The following is a 26,679-nucleotide window of genomic DNA, read 5'->3' as shown; positions in this document are numbered from 1 at the left end:
CCTTGTAGGAGAGGTCACAATAGGACACAGATCCTGAACTGGAGTTGCATCTGAGCATAAATACATGATAGCAATGGCAGAAGAGTGATCTGCTCCCTGTCACTATTCAGGGGATTTTCATGTCAGAAGAGAACTTGCAATGCTCAGTGGTGTTGCACTGAAAATAAGTCATTGTATCATAGGCAGCAGTAACACAGGACTGGAAGCTATCTTCTGGGTCACAGAATCTGCTTCTAGTGCCAGCATGCTATTATATAATGCCTTTCACTAACCCATCTCTAAGAATCCTAATTTTTTTAAAGGCAACATTTCCTCACAATAAATTCAGGGAGGAATCCTGGACTGTGGAAAGGTTTGAAGGAAGCACTGCTGTTAAACCCAAGAACAGCTGTAAACATCCAAAGAGAACAGCTTCCAGATCGTGATGTTAAAGCAGAGAATCAACTGTCAAATGTGCATTAAAACAACATCTGCAAGACAGAATCAAAAAATCTCCTTTGTGAAGCCAACCGATTACAAATACTTCCTGGGTACACAGGAACCTCGCTCCACTTCGCAGAAGTCAACTGTGAGGCCACACCGTGCCTGGAGGAGCTGGGGAGGAAGCTGCTTGTCATGCACTGGCTGTCTGCAAGCAGAGGGAAGCCCATCAGCTGCTCCATTTGCAGCAGGTGCAACAAGGAGGGTCACAGTCAGGGCAAACCAGTAACCCAGCTTTGGTACTGCCTTGTTCCCGCCCTGCCCCCTCACATTTGCCTGTATCCCTTGGCACATCATCTCAGTGTATCTTGGTCACCATGTGTGAAGAGGAGATAATAACACCTCTTGCCTGCACATCTATTTAGGCTGCAAATGCCTTCCAACAGAGACTGTCTCTTACTTTGTTAACCAACAGTATGTAGTGCATGGGCTCAATCTTTTGTGTAGATCCTGATCACTAATACTCATTATTATAGTAGTGATGATAAACACAGTAATCATTCAATATGAATCTAACAGTAACCAAGTTGCTTTGGCTTTGTTTCTATCAGAATAGTTATCCTACATACATGAAGCCACAGCAGTTAGGAACACAGAGCAGTTCTACCTTTTGTGGAAGGGCTGCTGGTAATGTCTGGCTGCACACAGGATGCACCTTAAAACACCATACAGATACGTAAGCATGCAACAAACACACAAGTGTTCAGACACTGATCACATCTGACCATTTAAAACTGTCATCTTCTATGCTCTGTCCCTTTGCAGATTATCCTTCATATGAAAGCTTCAAAAATAGAATCTCTGAAATACTATTTAATGACAATATTACAGGGCAAATAAGCAAAGGATATGCATTACAAGCAGAACAGTCCATTATCTTTTCCTGATAAATTCACTCACCTCTTTAAAAATAGTGAATGGCCAGGAATACCAATTCTTCCTCATTCCAAATAAAGGATTTGATGGATCCATGGTGCAGAGCAGAAGTTAAAACAGTAGTTAAGAACTGCAGTCTGATCCTAAAGCCCTTTGGTGTTTGAACAAATTCTGCTGAGACTGCTTGGCTAATTTGCTATAGTTAATTTTTTAATAGATGAGCTCACAAAGTGACATATTGCAAACATAAAATCTTAATATACCTTTATAGTAAAGTGTATGCCATTGTTCATGGGCAAAGAGAAGGAAGCTCTGAGCTAATTTTTAAACCCAGGGGAATATCAACAGCCAGACAGCTGCTAAGGCTTTTTGCTTGATCCCTTTGCAAATTCTTATCAGCTATTCATGGCCAAAATATATCATGTGCCAATCTAAAATCATGTTGGAGGAACTGGTGGAAAGGGTCTCCTTTTTCATACTCCCAGCAGGCTTATGTCAGAAGGCTGTGAGGGATAACCATTGCTATTTATAGATAATCTCCCTTTGAAAGGTCACCCTTCATTGTGTGCTCATTTCGCCCCATAGCTGTCCAAAAGTCATTCTCCTGCAGCTCATCCCTAAAGAGTATTTTTTAAGCAGATAAAAATGAAATAAATCATGCAATAAAGCAGAAGATAGTGTTTGTTTTACAGTTGACAGCCCAAGCAATGCATGGCACTCACGTTATCTCTTGGGCTTTTAATTACAACATAGGCAGGATTATTTTGTTTGAGTTTTTTAACAACTTCACTATCTTCATCCAGGAGAAGGGACTTACTTAAGAGGTTGTACATTCCTGATAATAGGAGTTTTGGGCACTGAATCACTTCCTTTATCATGAACTACTCATGTGGAATCAAAGAGTCACTTAAAAGCCCAACAAACTGCAGCTTGCAGCAAGTCGGGGAGAACAACGGTGCCTGCTCTGCAATTCTCAGCACTTCTGATTCTGAGAAAGGAACAAAATAGCTGCCATATTATGAAACTAAGCTTTGATTCTTTCTATATATTTGAGTGGTCATCCTGAGCTAAAAGCTGACTGCCTTTCCTGCTTTCTGCTGAGACGCAAGTTGGAGGAAGCAAGTGAAGAGATGACAGCACTGAGCACTAAAATAAGAGAAGCATTGAATAGCAGAAAGAAAAAAAAGTGTATTTTTACCCAAAGCAGTGCACAGCAGTACACCAACACAGTGATATTTTCTTTATTTCAACACCATCAAAGTTCAATTAATGGAAACAAGAGGACTGTCACTGTGGCAAGAGATCGATGCAGAGAAGAAGAACTATGGGTAGGGAGGGGAGATAAAACAGGGTGAGGCTTTGTGGAAGAAAAGGCCAATGTCACCTGAAAAGAAATGGGCAGGGGATTTTAGAAGATCTGACTTAAAAGCACAGAGATAACACATAATGTTCTGTTCAAAAAAACTCTCTTGTGCTGCTATCCTTAAAAAGAGGTAAAGGTAATGAGTGAAGCCTTCTCATCCCTCTTCTGAGAGTGGGCAGACAGGGATGTGGGTCGGCTTTCCTCAGGATCGACAGCGCTGCCTTTTGCTGAGCTTTATCATCATGTCAAGCAAAATGGAGCACGATACTGCCAGGAAAGCAAAACAGCTTCAGGTTATGAAGAGCACTGCCAGAAGTTGCTCTTAGTGTTGTTATTGTGTCTTTTGTCCTGATTAAATTTTGAGTATAGATGGCAGGATTTGTTCCATGGAAAACAATGGCTAGACTGCTGAGGAGGACAAGGGAATTGGTGATCTCACCACAATGAAGCTAATTCTGTAACATATATTGCAACAGCTTTTTCTTGCTGTTCATTAAATAAGGCCTAGCTTAGAGGCAGTTTTTGCATTTTTGGACTGTTTAAACAATTAAATCATTACTCAAGGCAACATTGCATTAAAAATCAGAAAGCACTGAAGTTCTTCCTCAAAAGAAATTTAAAGGATTCAAATTGTGTTTGAACAGGAAAAACAGGACTCTAGTTTTTGGACTATTCATGCAAATGACTCATCTGCAGGGAAAAAAAATTAAAAAAACAAACCAGCCTGTAAATGTCTGATTATTGGATGATGATTTTTGTCAGCTTCCACTAGGCAGATTAGTAATTCCAAAATTTCTTTATGGATGTCTTCCTTTTTGTTTCAATAGGCATATGGGTTTAACTCAGCCATATTTATCATTTAAAGTGCTGCTCTGGATACTGTGTGGTTGGAATTTTAAGTTTAGATAGGGTTCACCTCAGCTAACTGCAGCCTTGCAAAATTGAAACCTCTAGTCTGAGGCTGTCATCATCTATGTTATTTGAACAGACAGTGCAGAGAACATTGCTCCTCTAGAGGGTTCATCCCATCTCTGTTCTACACACTTAATTTTTGATTATAGATTGAGAGAAACCCTGAAGAAAAAAGCTTGAGGGTTTTGGTTGACAAAAAGCACAACACAAGCCAGTAATGTGCACTGGCAGCCCAGAAAACCAACCATGTGGTGGACTGCAGGTCAAGGGGGATTATTGTGCCTCTCTACTCTACTCTGGTGAGATTCCACCTGCAGTGCTGCATCCAGCTCTGGGGTCCTCAACACAGGTAGGACATGGACCAAGTTGGACCAAGTCCAAAGGAGGACAAAAAAGATGATCAAAGGGCTGGGGCACCTCTCTTATGAAGACAAGCTGAGAGAGTTGGACTTGTTCATTATGGAGAGATGAAGACTCCAGGAATCAGAGCTTATAGCCCCTTCCATTAGGAAGCCTACAGGAGGTCTGGAGAAGGACTTTGCACAGTGGTATGTAGTGATGGGACAGGTGAAATGGGTTTAAACTGAAAGAGTGTAGGTTTGCATTAGATATAAGGAAGAAATTCTTTATTGTGAGGGTGGTGCTAACCAGAGAAAGAGTTGCCCAGAGAAGTTATGAATGTCCCATCCCTACTAATGCTCAAAGCCAGGTTGGATGTGGCTTTCAGAAATCTGGTCTAGCAAAAGGTGTCCCTGCCCATGGCAGGGGGTTTGGAACTAGATGGCCTTTAAAGGTCCCTTCCTGCATAAACCATTCTATGATTCAAGGAATCATCCTTTGAAAACACTTGTAACTCTTAGCTATTGTCATGGTTTAGTATAGTTTGGGTTTTTAGTGAAGAAGGCATCAGCCATGGAAGTGATTCTCTTGCAAAGAAGTGCTTACAGCTTCCTCTATGACCTGACAGAACCAATCAATTGGCTAGTTTGAATATTGGCAACTTTTTAAGCCACTTAAGAAGCTTGACACGCCTCTGTGGTCCACATTTAAGAACTAACAAACCCCTGGAAAGCTCTTCTTGTCTTCCGGCTTTCAGACAGGTAGCAGGGGGGGCCTGCAGGCAGCCCAGCGGGGCCAGGCTGGGCCTTGCTTGGCCTGGCCAGGTCGTCCAAGGCATGGCCCAGTTCCATCTGCGGCCCCCCCCACAGCCCTGCTCCGTGCAGGCAGCCCCTGGCGAGGCCGGGGCTCATCTGAGACTGCTGGCCCGCTGTCTGGCAAAGCTCATGTGACCAACAGTGATAAGCGAATTCCAGCTGCAAAGCCCGAGTGAGATTTACCCTTTAGTGCTGTAAGTTTCCTCCAGAACAGATGAAGCCTGCAGACATCAATCCTCTCCCGAGCCAGAGGAAGAGGAAATGTGGAGGCAAGTGAAGAAAACACCACAGAGACACCAAAGTCAGTAAAAAAGGAAGGGCTGAAACCCTGAGAGAGGAGAAAGAGGAGATGCTTCAAGCCTAGAAGCTGATATTCTGTTGTAAAGCTATGGTGATGGACTATGATACATGAGAGTACCTGTTGTAATTTCATGAAAGCATGGGGGAGTGGAGCGTTCAAATTGCAATGGTGAGCAAAAGTACCTGTGCTGAAAAAATTAATTACTCTAATTGTGAGCAAAAGTACCTGTGCTGAAATAAGCAAATGACAGTAGCTGTAATTTGATGAGGACCCTTGCTCCCAGGGAAGGAGAAGACCTCTGTTCCTAGAGATGAAAGTGATGAAGACCTTTGCTCCCAGGGGAGGGGGAGGGCCTCTATTCCTAGAGATAAAGATGCTCCCAGAGGTAGGTGAAGAGAACCTATCATGAGAACAGCTCATCCTTAAAATGGTACCCCAGTAGCTCAAGACTGGACCCTCGAAAGCAGCTGTGGGGAAAGCTGTAAGACGAGGGAAGGGACTTTCACGTGCGACCAGGGAACCAACCCAGGTGGCTGTCTGGCTGTGACATTGAAGCCATGAAAGAACTTCTTATGGGGATGTCTCCATAGCATGAGCAAGAGAGACTCCTCTCCCTAAGTGAGCTGAAAAAGGTTATTATAGAAGTGGTAAATTGACTGAAAATCTCAAGGGTCGTCTTTTTACATTGTCAGCGGGAGAAGAGTGAAAGGTGGGGGGAGGAGAAGTGTTCTGAAGGTTTTGTCTGACTTTTTTTTCTTTCTTTTAGGTCTATTAATAAACTTCTTTATATTCTTTTAAGTTTTGTGCCTGCTTTGCTTTCTCCTAATTCTTATCTCACAGAAGGTAAATAAGTAAGTAATGGATATTTTGTACCAAACCACTACATTTAATTGGTGTTTCTGCCTGGTTTACAAACTGAACCCGCTACAGCTATCTACAGAGGGACTATACAGAGCCCTTTGAGAAAACATTTGTCTCTTAGAGGGCTGAAATACCATCTTCTGTAGTCACTATTAAACTAATACATCCACATCAAGGTTGACAGCATTTTGTATCTAAGACATGTGGGGAAAAAGATTCTCTTATGCCCAGAGTCTCCCTTCCCTGAACTGACAAGTAGGAATGAGAAGAGAGGTGATAAATTTTCCCACCTGCACTCTGCCTGTAGGAATCAGAGGTCAGCAGGAAGGAAATGTGTTCTGCTGTACTGGTACCTTATCTTACCTTCCTTTCCTATAGATGGGAGGAAGGAGGGAACAGACTAGAAATCTCTGAATAAAACATCAATCTAGTTTTAATTTTGTCTGAATTAGTCTTGATTTTAGATAACTTATTATTGAGAAAACCATTCCTCATTGTTAAGAGAAAAGCATAGCTGGAGAGTTTGTCACAAAATGTGTCATGACCCAAGAGCCCACATGACTAGCATCAAGGCCTTGTCTTTCCATTTGCCAGTATAAAGCTTGTGGAAGATTTTGAAAGACAACTTAAATAGACAAAGAAAGGCATTAAGTGGCACCCAAACAAGTAAACGTAGACACAATTAGGATTCTCCTCTCATTAAGACCACTGTCTGTCTCTCACTCTGGAAGGTTTTTATTCAAAGTAAAAGGGTGCTAGTCATGGCTTCAGGAATTATATCTTCATCTTGCATTCCCTATCAAGAGATCCTTGCAGACAAAGGAACCTCATCTAGACCCCTGGGATAAGTTTGTGGGGCTAGCCAGAAACCTATTCTGCATGGTTTTGCCTATGCTTAATAGGTCAGCAGATGTCTTTTTCCATTGGAGTAGTGGAATGACAGTCTACAGGTGATGTCTCATGCTCCCAGGCAGTACTTAGTGTACACTCCACTGTTTTTGTATCATCTTCCACTCAATCTTTAATATCAGTGGGGCAGGAGACCCTTTTAATATTGCTTCCAAATTATTAGCCGCCACAACACTTAGAATGGGGATGAATGATTGTAAGATTTTTGTTTGTCTTCATCTGATGGAAGAAAACTGCCTCAGAGACCCGCAGATGATGGTTGACTTTGAGCTGTTAAAGTGCCCAACAGGGAGGCCTCCTCATAAAGAATACAAATTTGATTTCCTGGTGGCGTACAGCAAAATCTGCTTTTACTCCAAGATGAGGCACATTTTCTCCCTTACCCTAAGAAACAGAGAGGAGTATTTAACTGAGAACAGCATAATTTCTGGGTAACACATCATTATTTCAAATAGTCCAGAGAGTTCCATACAACTGTAGTTCTCAGCAGGCAAAAAAAACATCTGTCAGTCTTCTCTCACTGTCAGTTAGACTCTACTGTCAGCTAGAATCACCAGTGCACTGTAGACTTTGGCATAAGCAGCACCAAAATATGCTGATGGTCACCTAATTGAGAAGGTACCTTTAAAAACTCTGTTGGATTTGTTAGCATTTTGCAGAAAATTGCCTTTTTTTTTTTATTCTACAAGTAGTTTAGGCTCTTAGATTCATGTTTTGAGATTTTGTGTGTCCTTCCGTCTGTCTCCACTTTTCCGTCTCCAGTGAATCAGTTAGAGTCTCAAACATGGAGTTGTTTCTTAATTTATTCTTTGGACTTAAGCTGTGCTTTGCTCTTTACTCTTTGACAAAACACCAGCATTTCATCAAGTCTTTGGCCTTTTCAATCTCTGCCCTGATGTGGGCACCTCACATGGGAGAATACATAAGACATGATTTTATACCCACAAAATTCGATATATGCACTACACTTATGCTGTGATACAAGGCTGCCTTTGTCTACCGATGTCACCAACAGGCTATTAGAAAACTACTCTTACAGAAATTGCAAATCATTTTCATTTTATCGTAAGATTTCTGTTTGAGGAAAGGATTACCTTATTTTAAGCCCTGGACCATTTTAATTTCAGGCATCTAGCTTTAAGCATTCACTCTGCTGTCCAGTGCTGAAAACAAGCAAACAAAAAAACCTCTGTCTTGCCTCACTGTCATCCCAACCATTTTCTTTTGATCTTTTAGCAGGCGGGGTGTGGAGTGTGTGTGGGGGGGGGTTAACAGATCTTTAACAAAAACAAACAAATTAAAAAAAATAATGACTTAACGGCTTCTTAAGGTCTACCTGATCTGTAGCTCATACAGATATGATATCTTACTTTACTTACTCAACTATTTCATATTTCATTACATATATCTTAATCATAGAATAGAGGGGATGTCTAAAGATTATCTAGTCTAATCCCCACACACACTATGATAGGTTCACCTGGAGCAGGTTGCGCAGGATCATGTCCAAGCAGGTTTAAACATCTCCAGAGGAGACACCACCTCTCTGGGCAGACTGTTCTTGCGTTTTTTCACTTTCTAGGCAAAAGACTTTTTCCCCATCGTCAGATGGAACTTCCTGTGTTACAAATTGGGCCCGTTGACCCTTATCCTATTACTGGACACCTCTGGCCCCATCCTCTTGACACCCTCTCTTAAGATATTCATATGCATTGATACTATCCCTTCTCAGTCCTCTTTTTCCAGGCTAAACAAGCCCAGCTCACTTGGTCTTTCCTTATAAGATAGATGCTCCTGTCCCCTAAACATCTTTGCAGACTTCTGCTGAATTCTTTCCAGGAATTCCTAGTCTTTCTTGTCCTGAGGAACCCAGAACTGGACATAGGACTCCAAATGTGGCCTCACTAAAGCTGAGGAGAGGGGCAGGATCACTTCCCTCATCCTGCTGGCAATGCTCTTCCCCAGGATCTCATTGGCCTTCTTGGCCATGAGGACGAACTGCTCGCTTATAGGCATCTTGTTGTCTGCCAAGACCCCCAGCTCCTTTTTCACAGAGCTGCTTTCCAGCAGGTCAGCCCCCAGCCTGTGCCGGTACCTGGGGTTATTCCTCCCCAGGTGCAGGACCCTGCATCTGCCTTTGTTGAATATCATGATGTTCCTTTCTGCTCAAGTCTCCAGCCTGTCAATGTCCCTTTGAATGGCAATATAGCTTTCTGGTCTATCAGCAACTCCTCACAGTTTTGTATCATCAGAACATTTGATGAAAGTACACTCTGTCCCTTCATCCGCATCCTCCATTACTAAGTTGAACATCTGCATCAATATTCCACAGCAAGCCTGACAGTTGAAATTTAAACCTTTGGTTTTTTTCCATATTATGCCTCAGAATGCCTTTAGAGTGCTGGGAATGTACTGGCAATTTTTCTAATTTTACGAGATCTTCTTGGAGTGCTTTAGAAAATAATCCAGAGCTTGAGGAATGATTCACAGATTTCTATTTTCTTTAATACATAACCTCATGCATGTACAAGGCTGAACACCGGCCACAATTGAGTCCGATCTCTACAATCATAGGCAACACAGAACAAAATAGTGATATCCTGTCTTTCTATAAAGAATATTCTCCACCTTCCAATGGAGCACTATGAAATGGAAAAAGGAAGAGAGATAAAGCTCTTAACATTTTCTGCTGGCAAGAGATACAAGATCACAGAAGCTGACTTACAGAGGTTTTAAGATTATGGGCAAGAGATATAATTATTTTCCCAGTAGGCTTGATTTTAACACCCATTGTGATTTTTTCCCCTCCAGGTTCTCTGCAAAACATTAAGCAGCTCTGTAATAAAGTTACATCAATACAAAACAATAGCTGCACTCTGCCTCTGTACGCTGTGGCTGCCAGCCACCAGCCAAATGTGAATCCTTCGTGTCATTCATAGCTCTGCATGTTTGGAAGAAGGACTGAGTTCAAGTTAAGATTGACATTATGAAGAATGACAGGTCCCATTTTTAAGCATCCATCCATTTGATGATGTTATTTTTTTTCACTGCCCTACAGAACCAAGATTCCCCCCAGTGACAATGCGCAGTACTGCTAAAATTCAGTTTTCCTCATGGTATCGTGGCCACAGCAAACCCGGGGGAATAAGGCATGTACAGATATGTGCAGGTCACACCACCCTACCACTCCACTCTGCTTCACCTTTGTGTGCAGGCAAGCTAGTGAAGTATGTGAGACTTGAGAGCATGACTCTTATTATGATATTTGCATCAGTGTCTATACTTACAAGAACTGACTGGACAGGCAGAACAGAGGGCTCGTGTGACAAGCTCATATATATTCACAAACAAAAAGACAGAACTGATAGATCTAATTTTAGGCTTACCAGCAATCTCTTTATAATAATAAGAAAAAAATAAATGTTCAGCACACTAGTAAATGGAACTTTTACTGTACCAGTAAGATATCATTTTTAATAGGCATGGCTCTGGACCAAGACAAAGAAGGTGCTGTGTGAAGTCTGATCTTATGAAACACATTAAAGAAACTGAGAGACTGAGTAAGTATCTAGTCCAGATCAGACACAGTCATCTTGACCCTCTGTGGGCTTACAGTCACATTAGCAACTGTCATCCTTGTTGGAAATACTTTAAAATCAGTGACTTACCGAAGTAAATTACTATGGTGAGTAAGCCTCAATGAACAGAAGCCATAACATCTAAAGTTACACATAACACACGTGAGCTGAAGAAAGTGGCCATTTACATCCTTGCTTGTCAATAGAGAGACAAAGGCAAATTCATTCATCATGCCTATATCAGATTTCTGATCTGAGAGGAGAGGAAGTGAACTCTAAACTTCCTAAGTCTCTCCATTAACTGTAGTTACCACCTGGCATGTAGCCTTCAGCACTTTGGAAGCGGGGAAATTTCATTTTGTGCATCAAGGGACCAGTCTCCAAAATGTAATGCTTCTGGTCAAAAAGCGTATTCTTCATCCCAACAACTCAAGCTGTGTAGCACAGAAGCAGCTGTGTCACAGCCATTGTTGAGGTATTCCGGAACTATTGCTTTTGCCTCCAACAGTATCCAGGATTGCACAACACTGGTTTGCATGCTTCTGCTTAGGTATCTAGAGCATGTCCTGTCAGATCTGTAACTAAAGCAGACACCAATCCACAGCAGGAAGAAAAAGAAAAATCTTGCAGACATGACACAAGCAAGTGTGAAATATTCAAGACAGGTTTTTTATTCTACCTGTTACCTAATTTTACTATTGTGTTGGCTGTTCACAAGCTTTGAACCAGACATCACAAAAGAATAATGCCATAAACTTGATCCCTGAGCTGCAAAGCTTTTCAGTAATATTTGTTTGTTATCACTTCAGTAGCTCATAGTAGTTAACATCTGACTGAACTTTCTATAGCAAAGAACCAGATTAAAGAAATAGTACACCAAGGACTGAAATACTACGTGTCTTTTTTTCTTTATTGACAAATTACTGTGATGATAAGCACCAGCAGATATACCAGAAAGCATTTGAAGGAAGGAAAATGTTACATTTGCAGAAAATTTCATCATTCAGTTTAGTCTTAGAAACCAAAGGAAAATCAGAGGTAATGGAAGTGAGTGTAGCTGTTGTATTTATTTAGTCCCATGGGCAGTGCCATGACAGACACTGTTGTAAGTGCAGTTTTTGCACAGTATTTCATGTTTCCCATGGAGCCTATCATTCCCAAACAGCCTTTTTGTCACTCAGCAATTTTTAAAATCAGATTCTTACCCATCTTTACTTTCTGCATTATAATAAATCCTCTGCTATAACGTTTTGTTCACTCACTAGTAAATAAGTTGAAATGCGGTCTGTTTCCTCTGTGAAGTACTTGATTCCTTTAATGCACTGAGTTCATACTAACTTTTTCCTCTATCTTTATGTGGGTAGATGAATTCATAGACCATGATGCTTACACAAAAATTGTTAGAAGCAGAAAATTATGAGATACGTAAAAGTAAACTTAAATTCATAAATGTGCCCTAGAAAGGCTTGTAGGCAGTTTTGTTATTATTTGTGAACTCAGGGTTTTGTTTTCCATACACACAACTCTAACCATGATGACACCTTCAGTGGTACCGGCTTTAACCAAGTTCGTTCCTTGCCTCCTGCCTCTACCAATTTCCTGTTAATCTTACAAAATGCTTCAGGGAAAAAGATTGGTCATTCCTGCCAGCTGCTCACAGCTTGTTGTCAATACTTTCTCATGGCTAATATTTTTGCACTAAATTACAACTCTATTAAATCTGGTCCAGTAAAACAGAGATACAATAATAGAAATAACACATGGGATGGCCTAAGTGTATAAAATAGGGATTGCGTTTCTTAGAGCTAGGGTGGATTGAACTTGTCAAATAGTAGGAGGTCTTAATTTTCTGGAAGGCCTTGTTACACAGTAGAGAGGGCCACTTTCAGGGTGCTCTGCTGCGATGACTTAAACATCTGGTTTAGAAGAAGCTAAATTGCGAACTAGACTTGCCTCCATTCTTTTGGCAGGGAGCCCATCTGCCCACTCTTTTGCATTACACTTAACTGTATATACACTTAACTTTATCTGGGGTGAAGTTAGTTAAGAATCACCCTTGTCTTTCACAAAAAATGACTGAATTCAGAAAATTCAAGAGCAGCATAGATCTATGCGAGATCTAATTTTATCCCAGGAGGCTGAATGAAAGTATTCATCTGTATTTTTACAAGCTTTTTTTGCTAGAGCTTTGGAAATATCTCAACGAGGAGCAAAGATCTTAATCACAGTTCAACATGCCCATGCCATTCTAAAAAGATAGATGTCTTGACACTCTCAAGTAATGGAATATTCTGTTTGGTCTTAGTCATGATTATGCATAACGCAGTGGAGCAGACCTTCAGTGCCCTGTACAAGGAGCCTACTGGAAGAAACACAGTGAATGTCATTTACTGATATAAAGCTTACATTTCTGACTGTCACAGTGTTGGTAGACTGATTTATCTGTCCTTTGGGAAAACTCTGGGATGGGATTTGAAAGGTCACTGATATCAGTGGATGTCTGTGCCACATTCTGAAGTACAAAGAGCAAGAGATTTTATGGAGGATCAGAAAGGAGTTGCACAACAAAGATTTGGTGATCATATCTGTGGTAGCAGAAATATTCTACATAGACTCTTAATATGCTGTCTGTAGAGTTACAATCTGTACAGAAAAATATAAAAGCAAGAGATAACAGGAGTAAATACTGCTTCAAGTCAGCACATCATCTCTTATTGACCAGTACAGAGACTGCTGGACTAAAGATTGTAGCTGTATTCACAACCCTGGGGAGTTTTCCCTGTGAATTCTTGGGCAGCATGGCTGCTTTAGGAGATTGCTGGGAAGCACAAGAGGGTTTCTGGTGTCTCAGGCCCTCCTCATGAGGGGCTGGTAGTCAGTGCCCTCCTGGGAGCCAATCTGGACCTGTGAGGTCTGCAGGCTTTGTTGCACCATCCACGGGGCCCCACAGCAGGTCCTTCCCTATCCTTAAACATTGATGAAGCAATGCAGCAGGAAGGACCTCATGGAGAGGTTCCTCTCTGTTTTATCTGTGCTTTGTTCCTGCTGAATTTGCAGGTAGGACAGACGGTGGTTGTAAGGTGACAGACACTTCAGGTGGCACTGGTACCAACTCAAAACATCCTTCAGGAAAGAGAAAAAAAAGACACCCATGCTGTTCATAGTGCTAGGGAACACATCTCAAATTAACTGCTATTGCTATTTGTGTAAGAATGATCACTTGGTTGTAAAAAAAAGAAGCAAATAAAACAGAAATGTCTGTGCTGAGGAGAGTGGGTTTATACCATCAGCCTGATTATCAGGAAAACTCAGGTCAGAGTCAACAGAAAAGATGTGGTAAAAAATCTGCTTCTGAAGGTGTGATCTCAGAATAATGAGCTGCATTTCTAGCAAACAGGCAATAAACAACCTCATATCAGCTTCTTTATGAAGTAAGGCACCAGCTCGAACACAAAGAATGCTCTGGATATGCTCTGAGTAAATTTGTTCTGTCATTTTTAAGCAATGGTCCTACACTGAATATAAATGCATAGATAACTCCAAGCTGTTTGATTTTATCCAAAAGGGTGTTTGAATAGAGACCTATCCACAAATTACAGAGCTGGGAAGCAAGTAGAGCAGAACTCCTCTCAGCAGGTCCTCCTTAGCTTGGCCCATCTGCACTGTAGGGGCTGTACCCATGGCAGTGATTTTAGTCAGCAGACATAGGAGAAGACAAATAATAGAATTTGTCTTTTGTTTGATAAGAGGGAATAATTACTTTTGTGTCACTAGGAAGGGGGATTTTCGGATTTTTCCTGTATTTTAGGCTTTACAGGCCACTGGACATCAGGAGTTCTGAGATTTTATTGAATGAGGTACACAGCAGAAAATGTTCTAAATGAATTAGAATTTTATGGGAGTTTTGATTAGTTATGCATTTTGAATGTTTCGGGTTTGCGTAGAAGCAGTGTATTTTTCCTTCTCACCTACCATTGTGTCCTCTCTATGTACCCAGTGTTTCTCCGTAATTCTTCCCAAGATTCAGCAATGTCTTCTAAACTCCCCTTAGACATTTTGAAATTCATTTCTCCAACACAATTGCCCTAATGTAGAACTAAGGACATGAGTTTCCACCATCTTCAGTGAGTGGTAAAGCCCCCATCAAACAATGCCATTGTTTCCCATTAGACAATAATGGTCTGGCGGGGGGGAAAGGGCAGAGAGTCATAAAGGAATTGTGGAAAAGTATCCCTACAGGACAAAGAAAGATTTCCCTTCCTAATGAGACCAAAGGAGCAAAGCAGCTGCTGAAATAGTACTGCACCCAACAGGTTTGAACTGCATAGAGAAGTCCTGCACATTTGCAACCCTGCAAATCTCTGACCAGTGTCAGCTTCTTGAGCTTTAACACGAGGGCATGTGTCACAAGGTCTGAATCATCCAGCCTATGTCAGCAGATCTCTATAAATTTTACTCATCTGCTGGACTCTTACTGTATAAGTCATTGAGTTCTGCAGGTTTCTAAACAGCTTTTAGCTTGTTTGCCCCTACGTTAAATGCAAGATAATGTATCTGGCTGTTTAAAGGTTTTATTGTCAAGACATAAAACTTTTTATAAATTATTGTCTTTTACTTTCCAGGTTGTAAAGTGTTTGAATAAGTAAATCTGACTTGATTTTGCCTGATAATATTGCTCCGTGACTAATTCACTTTTATTGCGTCATAAATGAACTCCATGGCCATTTTACTCTTAGTTCCGAGTGCATTTTTTATTAAAGCAGTCTATAAAGTTTTGTTTGTGGAGCAATAACACTGAACATGTTGGCATAAGTTACAAAGGCCTAAGTGGTCTGGGACATGTTTTTTTCTTTGCTTTATCTTTTAAGCCATTGAGTTCACCTGGAGTGTTTCTGTTGTCAGTTCCAGTTCCAGTAATGGACAGGAAAATATTTGCCAGGAAAAATGCTCAGCTCTAGAACTTGTTTCCAGCTGGACTGCTAGTCCTTCTAGACTTTAGGGCACAGAGCAAAGCTTTTTTGTGTTTCTTCATAAGAAAATCCACATACTTCTTTTCTTAGGAGACTTAGTGGGGAAATTGGTTACACCTGAAGTTTCTAGAGGGCTTTTACACTCTTGGATATTAATTAGCTTCAGGATTTTCTTTTCTCTAGAGTTGTTGGTAATATGCTGTGAATTATTTATTAGATTTTTTTGAATGGAAATCCAACCAGGTGCTTGGGCAGAGGTCACATGTTTTATAGATATGCATGTCAATAAATAAACAAAGATCTGTGAGTGCCTCTCTGTAGACAAGGTTCAGGAATTATCAGAAGAAAAGAGGTAAAAACAGTGAATATTTTGACACTGAGAGTCTTTTTGGCTGATGTCATAGTTTTTCTTTTCCTCAATATCCTCTGAATTCTTTTATGTTATTTCCTAATAAACTATGTCTGTACCGTACGTGGCAAGCACCATTTTCAGAGGAACATTGAATGGATTTCATTTTACAAAGTGCCAGGGACATACTGGTTACAAGGACACACCCTACAAAACCAACGTCCATTCAAAATATTTTACCTTCACACTCCAGGTACAAGACCTTGAACTTCATAAAGAAAATTTTATACTACAGATATAGCCTTCTGTTCTCTGTGCAAGTGATCCAAGAGCAGACATGGGTACTTTTACTCATCTTTTTCAGCTGTCCAGCAAATACTCCCTGTGAATGTATTTCAGGCTACAGGTTGTTCATGAACTATTCAACTGTTTTTGAATATATGCTTCTCTCAAGGCTCTGACTCACATTCACTAAGCAAACAGCTGTGGTGGCTAAGACCTTACTGCCTCTTCTCGCCCCATCCCAGCTGTTTGTTATTGACCCTCTGCCAGAAATTCTTGCTTCTGTTCCAGATACAGCAAAACCTGCTGCACCTCAGCTGCTCCAGCTCATAATCTGGTGTCTTACTGCAAAACAACTTCTATTGCTCAGTTAAGCTCATGTACAGGGCTGTAAAATGGAACAGCTGAGGTGCAGTAAAATGCTCTATTCTGCCATCTCTTTAATTGGGAGCCATATCTTCTTGGAAGAAGTGCTGATTTAACCAGTTCAGCAAGACCTACCACAGCTTGCCTGTCAGTGTTCTCCTGACCGTGTATTGGCACTGCATTGCTTTTAGGTGTCTAAAAATGTTATAAACAAAGTTAAGAAGTTTTGATATCTGTAATAGCACCAACTACTGTAACAGCACACCATTGGACAGCTTTTGCCACCTGCATGTTTGTTACATATATGAGTATATTCACTTAAAAAGTAGAAATTCCCTGCTCTTCAAATAAGCAAGCACCTAAAATTCATTGAACAGCAAAGATGTATGAACATATGAGCATAAGATGAGAAAAGTCAATCAGAATTTGCAAAACTATTCTCAAATGGTTTTGCTCACATCTATCTCAAGCTTAATTGAAATATAAACTATTTAAAACTGGCTGGGGGAAAAATAGCAAATTAAAGGAATACTGTGGAAATAGAAAGGACACACATCTTAGGCATACACTAAGAATAAAGTGAAACCATACATTTATTCATATCAGGTTTCTGAAAATAAAATATTAAAGCAGACAGGAAAAAATTCTTGGTGTTTTTTAATCTTTTCAGAGTAAGTGAAACATACAAAGGATGTTTGTGCAAAAATAGCTACTCTGACTTGGATGACTGCTAGGTACAGTAAATATTTTCAGGAATATTCCATTCAGGCCTGCCCTGTAAATATCTGTGCACAAGGTAAGATCACACACAACGCATATCACTCTGTCCCTTAACTGGATTACACAAGAAATACAGCAGCTAAAAATTTGGTCAGATATGTATGTTTCCACGGGAAGAAAATGCCTTCTACTCCAACTGAAGTCAATCTATTACTATACTACAAAAGGTGGAAAACATCCAGACAGAGAATTCCCAGGAGATGAATCAGTTGTTCTTTATAAATATGACAGTAAAACTGTACCACTGTTGAATTAACACTTGCCAGACAAGCAGGTCAACCACCGAAACACAGCCCAATTTGCATTGTTTTACAAACATAATGTGCTGTGAAGTAGATTAAAGCAGCTGTTGCTTAGAATCAAACTGAAGAGAAATTCAAATGGTTTATACAGTTAGACTTTTCTACACTGACAGCTGCTTCAGACCTTCTGCCTTGAGGGAAAATACCAATGGATTTTGCAATACAGAAAGCACAATACATTGGACTTCAATTATTGGAAATAAAAAAGATTTTAACAGGGAAAGATTAATACCAATGATGATGCAGCTTAATAAGATTTTCATGAAAAAAATTATTTTCCTAGCATGATCGCAGCTTGGGATATAGGCATGTAGGATATATAATTATTCTAATTACAGGGAAAATTGAAGGAATTTGACTATTATTGCCCTTTAGCTAGTTGTCCTGAATATGAGAGTCACCATACCTATTATGGCAACAGCAGAATTTGAAAGGGCAGAACAATACTGGTGACTCTCTATTCTTCTATATGGTTGTTGATTATGCTTTCAGCTAACAAGAATTAATGCTTCCTGAATGTAGCACCTTCCTCCAGCATTCATTTCTGCTGCTGTGCCATTTACTTTGGCTATGAGATCCAGGAAGAAAGGAGAAGGTATTCCCAAATTTATTATTTACCTTCAACAATTTTTCTTTGTTGTGTTATTGCTTCACTTCACATTTACTACAACTTTCCATGCAAAAAATCTATAAGGCAAAAAATCTTTTATTTGTTCCTGGAGCAAGCTGAAGCCTTTAAAGCAACAAGTTTTAAGGAAAAAAAAAAGTGTATTTTATCTTTTCTTAAACTTTCCTTTGGACCCTGGAATTACACATTCACAGAATTACAAAATGGTTGAGGTTGACAGAGACCTCTTGGAGATCATAGAGTCCAAACCTACAACTAAAGCAGTTGGCTCAGGACCATGACCAATAGAGTTCTGAATACCTGTAAAAATGAAGACTCTACAACTCCTCTGGACGACCTCTTCCAGCTGTTGTTGCACCACCTTCACAGTTAAAGTATTTTTTCTTGTGCATGTAACCACACACAGTAAATACAGATACATTAGAACATGTAATATCTTAATTATTGCTTAACACAGTAATCTTTCTATTAAGTTTCATTTTTCTTCTACATGGTTTATGGACTCAGCCTTTTGTCTCCTGCTGTTACCCTGCCCTATAACCCCCAGTGGATCCATTTAACCCTATTTAAGTTGAGACGCTCTTCTATTTTATTCAGTGGAGGTGAACTTTTGTACTGGGAGAATAAATCCTAGAGAAACTATTCTGGTTTTACACTATATAAATATAAATAGAATGTATAAATAGAATTTGACTGCTCCTGTCTAATCTAAAATATGCCTCAATTATTATGCAATTAGCATCAAAATGAGATATGATTCATGGAAAAAGCATGCACCAATTAGCAAATATACCTGGCTACAGTACATTAGCAGTCCTGGGAAAAGAAAAAAGACATAATTAATATATTTCTGTAAGGAATCACCTGATTTCGTAGTTAAGTTTCAAGTTACTGGAATGATCTCATAAGGAAATTCTGGCCATTGCAACAGCTTTGCTTACTCTGTAGCTTTCACAGCACATATCATTCAGAACAGCAGGAGAATCACAGGTTTGGATAGGCCTGTGAAATCTTTCTATGAGCTCAGAATATCTGCCATCACTGTGCTTCTGTCTGTTAGAAGGAGGGGATGAAAGTATGAATACTTTCAGATCTTTTTAAATCCAAGCCTCACCACTATAAATTCCAGGTTGGGATCTAAAATTTACCATCAGAAAAAGCTGGATCACCCTGATTAGAACAACTGGTGTTTATTTATTTATTTATGAAGAATTTGAAATGAGATTCATCTGACATTGAAGCTCATCAATGGTCTTTCATGGAAGAAATATAAGATCTTAAACAAACAAACAAACAACAACAAACCAAAACAGGGAATGCCTCCTTGACATTTTATTACACAGCTACAGCTTACTGTTTCAAACTGTGTTGCACCCCCAGTCATCAAACTAACTGATCCAAGAGATCCTCTTCTTCTCTAACTTCCAGGACAGGGCTGTTGTCATACAGTGGCATGGATTTACACACATCTCTATATACAACTGGTGGTTGGGTGTGCTTAGAGTCAGCTTACAGAGGTGCATACAGAGGGAGAGAAGACAAGGTGGCACTCGGTATGTTCTCGTTTGCAGCCACCCAGAGACCCAAGAACTAATATTCTCCAAAAGAAAGACAAACATGTGAAGAGTGTCCATATTTATACAGCAAGCACAGCTAGGGAAGCCAACTGGCAGCTCTACCTGCATGTGTGCTCCCTAGGAGAGGATCACCAGCCAGGCAGCTGCAGAAGCCTGGCAGACTTACACACACACACACACACACACACACACACTGTCAACACCATTCACACAGAAAAGGGGAGAAAGGAAGGAAAACTGAATCTAGATCTCCATTGAGATGTACCCTGAGCAAAGTGATGATACATCTCTGCTTCCTCCCAACTTATTTCTTCTCCGTAGGGCAGCTTTTCCAGGTCAGTAACAGACTGTACCATCTGCCCTGATGGGAATGAATATGGTGAAAACCCCAGAAGAACAAACATAGCCTGGCAGGGGGAAAACACTGCTAAAAAGCAGTTCCTAAAAGCAAAATGCTTGGAGTTCTGGTTTGAGTCATGAGCCAAAGGACAAGGCAGACCAGCACAAACGTTGTTAATGTGGATGCATGCCCAATGCGAAGCAGCCAAAGTTCTTGGTGCCACTGCACGATAGCACAGCTGACCAGTACCTGCAGGCAGCTTCGCAGGCAATGATGCTTTTACCTTTTAGAAAACCCGCAAAGTGCCTTCTCTGAGCATTTTCCTCCTAATGCCCTCAAGGTATTCAAGCTACTGCTGCTCAGAGGCAATGCATTTTCACACTTGTGCTCTCTTCCTTTCACCTTGCACCTCACCATCCCATCTGAGTCCTTAAGGGCTACAATTTGTTTAGTGGTTGGGTTTAGCTGTTCTAAAGAGACAAGAAAGTATACCTGAGCTTTTAGCAGCATGACTCACTTGAAAGCTAGTTTTCATGCCCAGCACAATAGCTGAAGTCAGGATCCATTTTGCATGTGTTGTAAGAGAGTTCACAGCTACTGTGCTGTAGGAGGATGTAAGGGGAGCAGGCAATTACAGCCCACAGGTACAGGTATCCTCCTACCCTGACAGGCTTCTGCAGAAGCCTTTTTCTGTGATTTTTTGGTCATGCACATGGGAATGACTGGATTTATAGCAGTTCTTGGGAGAGGCAGGGACTTAAGGATTTGGAGACACAAGGGCAAATTCTTCTCTTGAACCCACGTGGTGGATTGAAGAGGAGAAATTATCTGTATGAAATAAAGCCAGGTACTGTGACTCTTTCTCATAGGTAAATATTTCTTTAATTTTTTGGTATATCCAGCTGTGGCCTGTAGCAGAAAGGAATATCTCATAATGAGCTCTGTTATAAATGGCTCTGAAACACAGAGTGTTGGAATGCCACTAAAAATATTTTGTCTGTGGCTTTTGCTAAGGCTCAGCTCCTCAGGAAATACTTTCATTGTTTAATGCTGTCATTTTGTACATATCCAATATTTTCTTAATCTGTCACTGAGAATAGTTTATTTATAACATATAACAAGCTTATTTTCCAATTGCATGCTGTAAATATGTCTTAACAGTCTTGCCAAAAAAACTATTCACTATAGCTGCTCAGTTATAGACATTTAACCACTTTATTAGCTTTTAAAAATACCAGAAGTATGTGTCAAATCCTCCCTTACCCCCCTTTTTTTCCACTGAAATAGTGGACGTACAAGTTTGGGTCAGGATTTAGCCCTGAATTTGTCATTCACATCTCTCCAGTAGTAATACCAAGGGGCAGAGAAACTTAAAGACACCTACTCCATGTTTCTTACTTGCTCCCTAAAAATTTGCCACTAACCCATGATAAAAGCAACTTATGGAGCTAGAAAACAAGGAGGTTCTCCAGTCTTGCTGGGGCATTTATGGGGATACTTCGGTGCCATCATAAGCTGTCTCTTGTTATCCCCTGGAAGATATGAAGGGAGAAAAAAAGACCCTCTGTTTCTTAGGCCTGGGGATTGTTATATAGATTGCCTGCTGAATTCTACAGCTGGCAGCCAGGTAAAGCTTATAAAATGTGTTTCATAAGCAGTACAATGTAGCATGTATTCTGCCACGGATCCTGTTTGCTTGGAGGAGCTAACTGATCAAAGAGTTTTGTACTCTAAATGTTATTAGGTCTAAACAGGTGTGTGCATGTGTGTGTGTCTATGTAGAGGATAAAAATGAAGCTATGTGGACTACAGAGATCTTGTTGAGGCATTCATACATCTACCAGCAGGTCTGCTGACAGTTTAGGGTTTTTTAATATATTTACACAGCTGTAATATATATACTTTTATGGGGACCATTTTCCGTCATTAGCTTTCCAACAGGTTAAGAAGGTTATTCATAGATATATCTACACACAATGAGCCAAGCTCTGGTCTCAGCTGTAGCAGTGTAAATCTGGAGTCACTCATTAAAATCGATTGCTTTTCCTTTTTTTTTTTTCCCATTTAACTTGTACCTGGTAACAAAAAGGAATTTGTCCTCCCTGTATTCCAAGATCCCAGCAAGAGTGCTGACCTTCTGTTCTCAAGCAGATAATCTGCTGGTCATTTCTGTGTCATAGTTGTGGAAACAGCCTGACAGCTCTTAGTGTGTTCTGCAGTCATATGCTTTGGCTGATAAGATGATAGGAATCAGTCTTGCTGCAAGTAATGTCCAAAGGCTGTCTCTAGGACTGTTTTTAATTCACAAGTGCTGCTTCTACCTCACTAGTGTCTAAAAAATAGCCTAGAATTTCCTCAGATATTTATTTCTTCTGACTAAAATCCATATACACACTTTAGCCACACCTAGAGCAAGTTGTCATTAGAATATCATTAAAATATGGATTGTGATATGGGCCCAAAGCTGATATTGCCTCTGCAAGTGGAAATCTTTAGTAAAAGCACTTCAGTGCTTAGAAAGTAATTCCAGATTTCTGCTACTGTCATAGAGACTGAAGTTTGTTCTTCATTGAGTCGCTCTTTTTAACTGATATGGTTAGACAAGTTTTTAGACCAAACATTCTTTTTCAGCTGTGTCAGGAGATTTTTAAAAGCTACTTTGTCACTTGTCTTAATGTGGCAGCTTCATGGCTGTAGGGACGCTGTGTCTCAGCAGTGCCTGCACTGCTGTTTTTTTCCACTGCAAGAAACTCGATGGATGAAAAGGAGCTGGGAAGGACTATGTCAAACCAGAAATACAGGGATTTCCACAGAGAATAAACTGCACTGTTTTCAGGGTCACACTAATTTATTTATGCATGAGGAAATAAGCAAAGTCATCTGAGAAACTTGGGAGGCACTCCTTTGGTATATTAGCAAATTAAGTAGGCTGTAAGGCCAGGGTTGGATGTTGGCAAAATTTGGATGTTGCCTAAACTGAATGATATCTCTATCAAAGCAACCTTTTTGCTTTGCAAAAGCTAGTTACAAAACAGTTAATTCCCACACAGTGTGGCATTCCATCTCATTGCAGGACAAGCTGCAAGACAAACATGGAAATCACTGAAGTGAATTAGACTGGAAACTATCTTCCACGGGGCCAAATCTTTTCACATATTTCTACTCTACCAGACAGAACTAAGCCCTGACCCCCCAATTTAATTCTCTCAGTGAAGCTGGAGTGAGTCCCAAACAGGTTCTAGGTTTCCAATTTAATATGGGATTTCCTTTCTATATAAGGATATAGGATGGAATATGGGAAGGTTACCCATTTCTGCATTTGCTATACTTTTTCAATAGAAGCCACTAAGTTTACATTGAAGCATGTACAGTTGTCCAACCTGTTCCACACCTTGCTTTGCCCAGTCCTCCCACTGCTACCTCCAGCCACCCTTACCTGACAGCAACAAGGACAGGAAGGGGACACAGGCAGTGAGACAGACACTGGGGACCACAAAACTGTCTCTGGATGCTTAGTGCAGTACCTGTGTGGCAGCAGCTGAGCAACGAGCAGGAGAGAGGGGTGGTTCAGGTGAGACATGGTCAGAGTGGTCTCACTGCCACTCTGTGGGCTCTGCATGCCAGGCTGCTTCCCCCAGGTCAGCTGCATGCGCTGCCCAGAGCTGGAGATACCTGCAAATCCCAGCTGCCTTCAAGGTCTGTTTTCATTTGCCTGAGCAAAGGTATCCCCGAGGTCTGGTTACACATTGGTTTCTGTCACATACAAAGAAAGAGGGAGGATTTTTTAAGGAAAGGTTATTAAAGTCTGTGTAAGATGCTGAGAAACCCAAACATAAACTCCCTCAAAAATAATAGTAACTGTGTGAGAAATTCTTCATTTCAAGTGTTTGTATAGTGTAGCCCTATATAATGTTACAAGCTGTAGTCCTAAGTGTCGCAATCTTAACTATACACCAGCATGTGTTTTAAAATGTAATGCGTTTTGATGTCCTGTTTGCATTGGACTCACTACTGTAGGTCTCTGCAGGACACTGTTTACAAAAGAGATTACCAAAAATAAAAATTACAAAACAAAGTGGTGTAAGTTTCAGAAATGAGAGTAGGAATGCCTCCCTCCGGAAGTTTTTACCACAAGTACAGATATAAACAAGGCCAAAGGGATTCAGTATAAATCAAGTTATTTTCCTATTACCTCGGTAAGACAAGGGCTCAACTGCTATCCTGGTCTTATTTTACAGGCTAAAACCTGGAACTAGTTTAAATCTACTTTAATCTAGTTCATGAAACAGCTGTATTGAAATGGAAATTTTTTGTGTTGAGTTCTTTACCTTCTAGATGAAAAACACCACACATACGAAGCAGTTCTTGTTTATGAATCATTTATATCTCTAGAAGCATAACAAGAAAAGGTAGCCTTGGAAAAGTTAGCTCCTTTCTATGCCACCAAGATGGACTCAGCTCTGGCTTTTGCACTGTCTTACAATTATACATATGTTATCAGTGGGGAGAACTGATAGAGACACTGTCACTCTCTTTCCTACTCCACCTCCCAATTTCTAATATATTGCACTAAAAATTTACTGTTCAATATGAGCTGCTCTTGCTTTATCTCCTTTTCTTTCTTTCTTTCTTTCTTTCTTTTTCTTTCTTTCTTTCTTTTTCTTTCTTTCTTTCTTTTTCTTTTTCTTTCTTTCTTTCTCTCTTTCTTTCTTTCTTTCTTTCTCTCTCTTTCTTTCTTTCTTTCTTTCTTTCTTTCTTTCTTTCTTTCTTTCTTTCTTTCTTTTCTTTCTCTCTTTCTTCTTCTTTCTTTCTTTCTTCTTTCTTTCTTTCTTTCTTTCTTTCTTTTTCTTTCTTTCTTTCTTTCTTTCTTTCTTTCTTTCTTTCTTTCTTTCTCTTTCTCTTTCCCTTTCTCTCTTTCTTTCCCTCCCTCCCTTCCTTCCTTCCTTCCTTCCTTCCTTCCTTCCTTCCTTCCTTCCTTCCTTCCTTCCTTCCTTCTTTTCTTGTTACTTCCCCAAACTTTAACCCTCTTGGACCACAAGGACATCCCATTTGTGATCCACAGCACTACTGAACAATTACTGGTGTTCACCTTACCCCTGCTGTAAGTAATCGGGGCATCACTCACTGATGTCCTTAGTTTCTATTATAGTAGTATATAGTAGTCCTGTTCGTCACCAAGGTCCCTTTAGCCTAAATGCTGTTTAATTAAATATTCTGTAGCTATATATCACAGCAGAGTGTGAAGAACTGGGAGACAACATAACTTTGTCAATGTGTTGTTTGCCTGGATTAATTAACTTTCACAATTTTAATGGTCAGACAGCATGCTGGTGTTACTATACTGATTTTGGTTTAGGGATAAGTACAGGGCTGGTGAGGACTTCAAACTAATGTACCATGTCACTCTACATATCAATAGAAACAGTCCCTGCCCCAGAATTCCTTATAGCCTGATAGGCAACACAGACAAGAGGGTACCTGGAGAGCAAAGGCATGGAAAGGAGAATATCTATGGGCACAGCCACTGGTCTGTTCCTGAGAGTGAGCCTGTGCACTCAGCTACCTACTCTTGCTGCCCCAGTAGCAGATGCAGTCTTAAGCACATAAGAGCTGTGAAACTCAACTCAGTCAGACAAGCTGACATCCTTCTTAATTATGTTGTGCAAATGGACTCATTTCATTCATGAGTGAAGTATGTCCACATCAACACTTGAAGGAAACAAATATAAGCCCTGCTTGTTTCAACCTGGCTATAAGTCTAACACGAAATAGCTTTGTACAAGATCAGGTCTAAGTTGTGGTCTCCTGCATTGCCATGCTGCTACAGAGCCTGACTACAGAGAGGAAATGTGCTTGAGCAAGGATTTACCACTCCAGGCAAGTGATACACTCTGGTTTATAAGTATAAATTTCCACAGATAGGAGAAGCATTTTGTTCCTTAGCCACAATAGATGCTGATATGTGCCTTAGCTGGGATCTATTGTGCTCCTTGCTGATGGCTGCAAGGTAGCATGGTAAGTGGATCCTGTGCTGGCCAACAATATCACAGTGACAGATGAGTATTATGATAATCACAAGGTACTGGATAATCACCTCTGTTACTTACCTCACTGCCTGAGCCTCAACTCTCATCTTCAGAATAAGGAGTAATTTAACTGCAGTCAAACTCCCTGATTTTGTGCTGCTCCAGACAAGACTCTGACCTGAACCTGGCCCTACATGTTTTTCTCAAACATTCAGAATAAAATGAATATTTGAAGATTATGCTTCATTTTAGATAAATTGGCCGTTGAATGTAGGTGTTCAGTTCATCTTCAAGAAATGTGAACTACAGATCATCCAAGGCAATGAATCTCATTTATTACTCTGTAATGTTTGGTACTCTGTAACGTGAGCAACTGCATCACTGAGATTTTTCCCTGTGACTGAAAAATTTTTTTAAGGGCCCAGTAAAGTGTTATCCATCATCATATATATCAATTAAAAAAAAAAAATCTGACAAAGCATAATACTAATTCTTTTTGGTGAAAAGTGCTCAGTTCAGGTTCTGTGCAGCAGCAGCAGAAGAAAGCAGGGCTGTTTACCACAGCACACATCTCACAAAAGCTGCTGGTATTCAGCTGAGTGTCTGATTTCTCTGTTTGAAAGAA

At 40.3% G+C, this 26,679-nt stretch overlaps 1 long non-coding RNA gene across 2 annotated transcripts in view; it reads right to left on the bottom strand.

Moving 5' to 3' along the window:
* The window catches only part of LOC104698434, an 86,690-nt gene that overhangs the window by 42,546 nt on the left and 17,465 nt on the right, over positions 1-26,679 (bottom strand). The window lies entirely within an intron of this gene.

The sequence above is a fragment of the Corvus cornix genome, chromosome 1A (genome assembly GCF_000738735.6).
Source record: "Corvus cornix cornix isolate S_Up_H32 chromosome 1A, ASM73873v5, whole genome shotgun sequence".
NCBI classification, from domain to species: domain Eukaryota; kingdom Metazoa; phylum Chordata; class Aves; order Passeriformes; family Corvidae; genus Corvus; species Corvus cornix.
Note: the sequence above shows the minus strand (reverse complement) of the source record. Positions and strands in the feature narration are given on the sequence as shown.